Source organism: Nycticebus coucang, chromosome 6 (assembly GCF_027406575.1).
Source record: "Nycticebus coucang isolate mNycCou1 chromosome 6, mNycCou1.pri, whole genome shotgun sequence".
In the NCBI taxonomy this organism is placed as follows: domain Eukaryota; kingdom Metazoa; phylum Chordata; class Mammalia; order Primates; family Lorisidae; genus Nycticebus; species Nycticebus coucang.
In genome coordinates, this window is record NC_069785.1 from 95862993 (window position 1) to 95871838 (window position 8846).

Sequence of the window (8846 nt, forward strand, 5' to 3'; positions counted from 1 at the left end):
TTGACAAGCTCACTGGGAAGCTGGGAAAGTCTGCAGGCCACTAAGCTACAGCATGAGATCAGTAGCATAACAGTCCAAGCTTGTGTGAGGAGAAGGTGAGCTACCCATCTCCAGCTCCTCAAGGCTCTCTGAGCTCGACTGGGGGGTCATGGCCAGGATTCAGGTGACTTTGGACAGAACTTTGGACTTCTAGTCTCCACCAGGCAGGACTCTCTGGACTCCATTGGGGGTTTGGGCCATGGTTTAAGTGATTTTGGACTGAACTTTTGGCCTTGGGCCTTCATCGGGCAGGGCTCTCTGAGCTCAACCAGGTGGGCAGGTTCAATGACTTTGTACTCAACTTTTGATTATCACTCTCCACTGGGTGGAGGCTCTATGACTTCAACTGGGTTGGCGAGGTCAGGGTTTAAGTGACTTTATACTGAACTTTGGATTAATACTCTCCATGGGGTGGAAGCTCTCTGAGCTTAATTGGGTGGACTGTGCCTGGTTCCTGAGTGACTCTTATCTGAACATTAGACCTGTGTCACCTGCTGGTTGGCAGCCCACTGAACTTGACTGGGCAAGCAGTGTCCAGTGCTTGAGTGATTTTGTCTAAGCAATGGGCCTACACTGTAAACAGAGCTAGAGCCCAGTACTCAACTGGCTGTGTGGTGCCTAGTGTATAAGCATCTCTCCTGAACTCTGGGCCAGAAATGTCAGCTGGGCAGCCTCCTGAGCTTGATATGGTGGGTAGTAGAACCAGCACTGGCAGAGCAATTTTGATTGGAACGCTGGCCACTATTGCCTACAGAATCTTGTCCACCTGGAAACACTGTCTAGGGCTGCAGATTCACCACTTGTCTGCCTTTGTTGGTGCACCGATGGCATGGTGTCCATGGTGATAAGTGCACTCATCAGAGACAACATAAATGCAACTAAAAAACTACAATTAACATATTTAAAAAGACAAAAAGAGGAAGAAGCTGAAATTGCTAATGAGAAGGAATCAGCTGAAGAACTGTGTCAACATGAAAAATCCAAGCAGACCAATGCCTCCTGGGATGTCAAAGAAAATACAACAAATAATTCTATCCACAGACAAATTGCTGAAATATCAGAAATAAAATTTAGAATATGGACAGCAAACAAGATAATTAAACTGGAGGAAAAGTTTGAAACAGAGAACCAAAAAACAGTTCAGAAGTTGTCTCAAGAAATTAATGAATTCAAAGACAAAGTCGCCAAGGATATGGACACAATGAGGAAAGATATAGGAGAGATTAAGGACTTGAAAAATGTATTTGAGGAGCTTCAAAATGCAGTAGAGTCCCTCAGAAATAAAGTTGAGCAGTGTGAAGAACGAATGTCAGATAAAGAAGGCAAGACTTTTGAACTATCCCAAGCCTTCAAAGAGGTAGAAAAATGGATGAAAATAACAGAATATTCTCTGAATGAATTACAGAATCATTCAAAAGAAATCAAACATCCAAATTATAGAGATTCTTGAAGGAGAAGAGGATGGTAACAAAGGCACAAATTCTCTGCTCCAAGACATTAAACACAGAAATGCAGATAGTAGACAGTTTCACAACCCTAGCACAACTCAACACAAACAAAGCATCATCTAGACACATTGTAATTAATTTTGCCGATTAATTTTGCCGTAATTTTACATTGTAATTAATTTTTGTTAATATGGAGAAAAAACTTCTGCAAGCAGCCAGGCATAAGAAAAGTATTACTTACAAAGGGAAAAATGTAAGGATGACTGCCGGTTTTGTCTTTCCGCTAAAACTTTCCAAGCCAGAAAAGAATGGTCATTGACCTTCAACCTTCTCAAAGAAAACAATTTCCAGCCAAGGATCCTATATCCTGCTAAAATGAGTTTCATTTGTGATGGGAAATTCAAATACTTCACTGACATACACATGCTGGGGAAATTTGCCATGACTCAACCAGCTCGACAGGAAATACTCAGACCCATTCTTCATAACAAACAATAGGAGGGTACACCACCAAAGTAAACCTACCCAGAAAATAAGGAATGAAACATAGGCACAAAGGTGAGAGACATAAAATTAAGCTCTGGATTTCTTAAAAACAAGATGACTAAAACTCTGCCAAATCTATCAATTCTCTCAATTAATGTAAATGGTTTGAACTCTCCTTTAAAGAGCCATAGGCTGGCCAACTGGATACAGACACTCAGATTAGATATCTGAAAACTCACCTTATCTCAAAAGATAAAACAAGACTCAGAGAGAAGAAATGGGCAACACTATTCCAGGAAAATGGAAAGCAGAAAAAAGCTGGGTTGCAATCTTGTATGCAGATACAGTGGGATTCAAAACCACAAAAATAATGCAAGACAAAGATGCACACTTCATACTGGTCAAAGGAAACACACAATATGAAGAGATCTCAATAGTTAACATCTTGCACCCTATCTGAATGCTCCACATTATATCAAACAAACCCTAACTGATCTGAACGATATGATACCTTTGTGCACTATAATAGTTGGAGATTTTAACACCCCATTGGCAGTACTGGACAGATCTTTCAAGCAGAAACTAAACAAAGAAACAATGGATTTGAACAAGGCCGTAGAACAAATGGACTTAATAGACATTCATAGGACACTTTATTCTAACAAATCTAAAAACACATTCTTCTCATCAGCCCATGGATCATCTTCCAAAATTGATCATATCTCAGGTCACAAGGCTAACCTCAACAAATTCAAAAGAATTTAGACATTTTATTTTGGCTGTTAGCTGTTTCTTTCCATATGCTAGCCAATACTGCAGTTATATCTAATATTAAAATACTCTTACACACGAATTACAAATATTAATAAAATAACTCTGCATGTATAAATGCCTCAATATTTCTAGCAGAATTGAAAGCATTCAGAATGTGCATAAAATCATTTTTTTTGGTAGTGATGGTATTTTGTTTTAATCATCATTGTTTCAATAATGCTGTGTACATAGTAAAGCCCAAAACTGCATAAACAGTAGCACCAAAACTTGCTCTAAGCCAAAATGTACATCTCTTGAGGTCAGCTTGTGCCACATGCAGGTACATGGCCATTGTTGTCAATTTAACATAGATATCCTTACTGGGTGCATCAGCAGTATTGCAAGTGAAGGCTTGTGGTGGAGGCATTTTGTGTTTCCTGCAGAAATCAGTAGGTGAAATACTATATTCTTGCTTAACTTCATGTAGGTCTGACTTTGCAGCTACGATTAAGCAGGGTATTCTGCCATCCATAAAGTGTTGCTTAAAAAACCTGGCACAGTATTCAAAGGATTTGGGATTACTGACATCATACCAGGCACACAACATCACAAATGTTCTCAGCCTCAGTTAGAAATTCTGATTCTGAGATATCATGCAACAACAAGTATTTCTCTTGTCCATGTACATAAACAGTGTTAATTGCATAGTAGGATTTATGATCATCACGAATTTTCTTCTGCCTCATTAAGTTTCTTCCAAGAAGAGTAAGTATAAAGAACTCCACTTTTCTCACAGTTTTTCGTTCCATTTACATTACATCTGAACAAATTTCTTTGAGTCTGTTTTTTTTCTGCAGGTCTATCTTTTTATCTCTTGTTACTGTAATGCATGAAGCTTGAGACTCTTGTTCAGTCAATATTAAATAGCCTAGATAGCCCAAATACTCCAGGCACTGCTGTACATCTAAATAGGTCATGAGGGTCCATTGGAAAGGAATCCCTGGTAGGTTAACCAGCCTCTGTCATTGGTACAAACTGTTATTCACATCTGGTCCCCAAGGTATATAAGGGAAAACTTTGAATAAATCTTAAATTCACCAGGTGACAAAGCACAGTCTCTATCCAAATCATGCTTGTCAAAGGTGCTCTGGAGAAACAAATATGCATGATTATTTAATTCAGTAGGGCAATCAGGAGGAATTTTTAGCAGGGGGAATAAATAGTCAGGCATCAAATTCAGATCATCATCATAACCAAATGGACAAAGCACAGTCCAAGTAGTTCTGTGTCTCCCTCTCTGGATAAAAAGTGTGTGTAAAAAGAGAAAACCTTTCACTGTCAATCCACGGTCAGCCACACCATCACTTACATGTTTTCTCACTACATTCTGGACATCTTCCAAAGCTTGAGGAGCTAATGGAGTGTTGAAACAAATTCTCTGAAAGAAGTTGAGCTCAGCATCATTGAGGGTACCATCATTATCTTGGTCAGATATTTTAAATATTCAAGTAAGGGCTTCTATACAGGCTGGTTTCATCTCCTTCTCCTCTGGGAAATACAGGGGTCCCGAAGGATGAAGAACAACTTTCTGTTTGTCATAAAAGGGCTCTGATATGTTCTTCAGGTGTTTTGCTGAACACTCCACACAGGTTTCTATTTCTGTATACTGGTTCATAATAGGAAGGATGGTCTCCATACTACTATATTCCACCAGATCAGATTTGTTCCCAACCAATATTAAAGGCAGCCTGCTGTCTATGTCCATTCTTTCATTTATAAGAGGAATTCATCAACTATTTACCTTATCAATAGAATGCTTATTGTTAACAGCATACACTATGCAAATGACGTTAGCCTGTGATATTTCTTGATGAAGTTGTTTTCACTTTGTTCTACTTCTGAGTAATCTACAGTATGTGTTGGAACTCTCTCAGAGGTGACATCAGCTGGAATGGTGATTACTTCTCCTTGAGGAGGAACCTCTTCTTGGAATTCTTCTCTGACCAGAGACATAATCAGTGATGTCTTCCCAACTCTAGGTTCTCCCACCAGCAGGATCCACATGTCTTTCTTCATGTCTGTGGCACACATGGGCCGGCCTCAGCCCCCATGCATGGAGTGGACTCCTTTCACAGGATGCGCCCACTACGCAGTGCTGGTCTCCCCATGCTAAAGAACCACCTGCCACCCTCTTCTGCTGCCCGGGCCCACTGTGCCTCCTCCTCAGCTTCTTCCCCACACCAGAGCTCCACCTCCTCTGGCCCAATAGGCCTGGATAAAAGATTTAAATTTAAGACAGAAATAAAAATTCTAGAAGAGAGTGTGGGGAAAACACTTGAAGATATTGGCCTGGGGAAAAACTTCATGAGGAATACCTTACACACACACCCGCAAAGCAATTGCAGTGACACCAAAAATAAATAACTGGGACTTGAGCAAGCTAGAGAGCTTTTGCACAGCTAAGAGTACCACAAACAGAGCAAACAGACAGCCCTCAGAATGAGAGAATATTTTTGCTTACTATGAATCTGACTAAGGCCTGATAACTAGAATCTACAGAGAACTCAAAAGAACAGTAAGAAAAGTGCAAATAACTGGCTCTATAAACAGGCAAGAGATGTGAATATAAACCTCTCTGAGGTTGACAGACAAATAACCAACAAACACATGAGAAAATGCTCATTGTCTTTAATCATCAGAGAAATGCTAATCCACTCTATTATATCACCTAACCCCAGCTAGATTAGCCCACATCACAAAGTCACAAAACACTAGATGCTGGTACAGCCCCTTTGTAGAAAAGTATGGAGAATGCTCAAAGATATAAAAGTAGACCTTCCATTCGACCCTACAATCCCAATACTAGTTATCTACCCAGAGGAACAAAAATCATTTTACCACAAAGACATTTACACCAGCATGTTTATTACAGCTCAATTCATAATTGTCAAGTCAAGAAAGCAACCTAAGAGCTCATCAACCCATGAATGGATCAACAAACTGTGGTATATGTACACCATGAAATAGTATTCTGAGGCAAGAAAGTAAAAAAAGCAGAACTAAAGATCTGTCCTGGCCACTCTGTATAAGCATTAGCCTGTCTGTAACGCTCTTACTGTAGCAGCTGTGTCTGTTATCTCTATATCTTTCCTTTGGTATGTGCTGGGCCTAGATAGTAACCTTGTAACTTCCTTAACCTTTCTTAGTCTCTGAAGACAGGTAGTTAGCCCGGTGTCAAGGGCGCGGGCCAATCTGACCTTCCCTTGAGTCTGGAGACTTTCACGTTTGTCACGTCCCTCACATCTTTTATGACTCTCAACGTGCACCCTAGCCCTAAAAAATGTATAAAAGAAAGGCAAGAGATCATGTCGGGGGCTTGGTTTTTGAGACACAATTATACTGAGACCCCTGGACAGAATAAACTTGCTGCTTCCTCTATCAACTGGTGCCTGGAGTCTTCTGTCTGCATGGGTATTCCTGCTACGTTTCTTGGTTCCCTGACCAGGAAGTGAGGTTTGGGGGGAAACCATGCAGCCAGACTCTTTGGGTGGTATTCTACCACCCTGTGGATCACCCCTGAAAGAAACTCCGGTTGGTTTGGCCATACGGTCCTCAAAGTGCTTCTGGGACTGATTCTTCGAGAGGAACGTCTCATTGAGACTTAGGTAGTGAGGTGCCTGCGGTGGGTCACTGCAGAGGCTGAGCACCTGGGAGGAACCAGTAACAGGTGGCATCAGGATGTCCAGAGCAAGGTAGGATCCATTTGGGGCCCACTATAGCTTTAGTGGAACAAGGAGTCTGATCAACCCCTTGGACATTAGATCGCAGGCAGGTGGGAGGTGTGTGAGATAGTGTGGTGTGAGTGTGCATTTTGGGAATGAAACCTTGGGTGGAGATGGGGAACGAGCAAGGGAAGCCCACCTCACTGGCTAACATGTTGCAGAACTTTAATAAGGAATTTGTAGGTGACTATGGGGTTACTATGGCACCAGGGAAGCTAAAAAGTCTTTGTGAGTGGGAATGTTAATCTTTTGGGGTTGGATGGCCGTCAGAGGGAAGTCTAGAGAGGTCACTCCTGTCTAGGGTATGGCACAGAGTCACTGGAGAAGGGGGTAACCCTGATCCGTTTCCGTACATAGATACCTGGCTACAGCTAGTAGTGAACCCACCACCTTGGTTGAGAGGGCAGGTCGTGAAAGTGCTTGTAGCACAGGGACAGGAAGGGAGAGCACTTTCCACCCAACCTAGAGTAGTGGTGCTGAAGATATGGGCAGACCCTGTGTGGGAGGACCCCCCTAGACAAAGCTCCACCAACCCCGTACAGAGAAACTTCAGGTGCTACAGCACCTGAGGAACCAATTCTCCCTCAAAAACAGACTGAATCACAGCCATGCACACCTCGATCAAAGAAAGGAAAGGTCCCAGAAGGGCCGCCGCCCTTAGCAACTCGCCTGAAGCCTAAACTGGGAATCCAGATGTCCCTCAGAGAGACTAGACATACTGGAGTGGATGAGGACGGGCACATGGTCCAACGGAGAATAATGGTGTTTCAGCCATTTATACCACAGACTTGCTGGACTGGAGGCATCACACTCCTTCTTACACAGAGAAGCCTCAGGCCTTGGTTGATTTAATGCAGACCATTTTTCAGACTCATAATCCTACATGGGCAGATTGCCACCAGCTGCTCATGACCCTCTTTAACACGGACAAGAGATGCCAAGTGATTCAGGCTGTCTCAAATTGGTTAGGGGAGAATGCTCCAGAGGATTTCCAAAACCCTCAGGAGTATATTTGAATCCAGCTCCCTGGAGAGGATCCCCAGTGGGACCCAAATGTGGCAGGGGATATGGCACATCTAAACCGGTACCGAGAAGCATTGTTGCAGGGGCTGAGGAAAGGTGCACAGAAAACTACTAACTTAGCCCGAGTAAATGAGGTCCCCCAGGAAAAGACTGAGAGCCCAGGCCAGTTCTATGAGAGGTTGTGTGAAGCATTTAGAATATACACTCCTTTTGACCCTGAGAGCCCCGAGACCAGAGGATGGTTAATATGGCCCTAGTTAGTCAAAGCACTGAGGATATATGGCGAAAACTACAGAAGCAGGAGTGGTTCGCAGGTATGTACACCTCACAGCTTCTTGAAATAGCCCAGAAGGTCTTTGTGAACCAGGAAGCAGGGAGCCGTAGAGAGGAAGATAGGAGCATGAAGCGGAAGGCCAATCTCATAGCCACAGCTCTGAAGGGCAGAAGGGGAGGACCCTCTCCTTTTCAAAGAGGACAGGGTCAAAGAGTGTGAGGAAGTAGAGGACCTTGGGCAAAAGGGCCCCCTTTGCGAAGGGATCAGTGTGCAATTTGCCGAGAGACAGGGCATAGGAAGAATGAGTGTCCCCAGAGGCAAGGACATGTGGAAAATCTGGGGAGAGAGGCTGCAGACCCAGAAAGGTAGGAAGCCCTCTACAACTTAGTGGGAGAGGCCCTGCTGGACTGAAGGGGACTGGACTCAGCCGCCCCCAGAGAGTCTATGGTCTGAGTAAGAATTGGGGGCAAGGACATTGACTTTCTAATTGATACTGAGGCTGAACATTCAGTGGTCACCCAGCCAGTAGCCCCTCACTCAGACTACAGAATTGACATCATAGAAGCAACCAGAGTCACTACTGAACAAGCTTTTGTCTCCCTCAGAAGTGCTCCATAGGAGACCATGAGGTAACTCACCAGTTTCTCTACATGCCTGACTCCCCCTTGCCTCTCCTGGGTAGGGAATTTCTAGGGAAGTTAAGAGCCACAATCTTTTCTGACCAAGGAACTATGCAGCTACAACTGCCCATACCAGGTCTGGTGCTAGCCCTGACGATGCCTTAGAAGGAGGAGTAGAGGCTGTTTCTGACTGAGCCAGAGGAGGGACTGAGGCCCGAACTGGCCCAGTGGTGGCCAGGACTCTGGGCAGAAGATAACCCCCTGGGGCTGGCAGTGAACCAGCTGCCGGTAATAGTAGAGGTAAAGCCAGGGGCGAGGCCAGTGAGGCAAAAGCAGTACCGAATGCCCAGGGAGGCTCTGGAAGGGATCCAGGTGCACCTTCAGAGACTCGAGCAGTTTGGCATAATCATACGTTGCCAGT

At 43.7% G+C, this 8846-nt stretch overlaps 1 pseudogene; it reads right to left on the reverse strand.

Annotated features, from left to right (window-relative positions):
• Positions 1-2949: 2949 nt before the first annotated feature.
• LOC128588198 (mitochondrial Rho GTPase 1-like) lies at positions 2950-4817 on the reverse strand (annotated as a pseudogene).
• Between the last annotated feature and the right edge of the window lie 4029 nt (positions 4818-8846).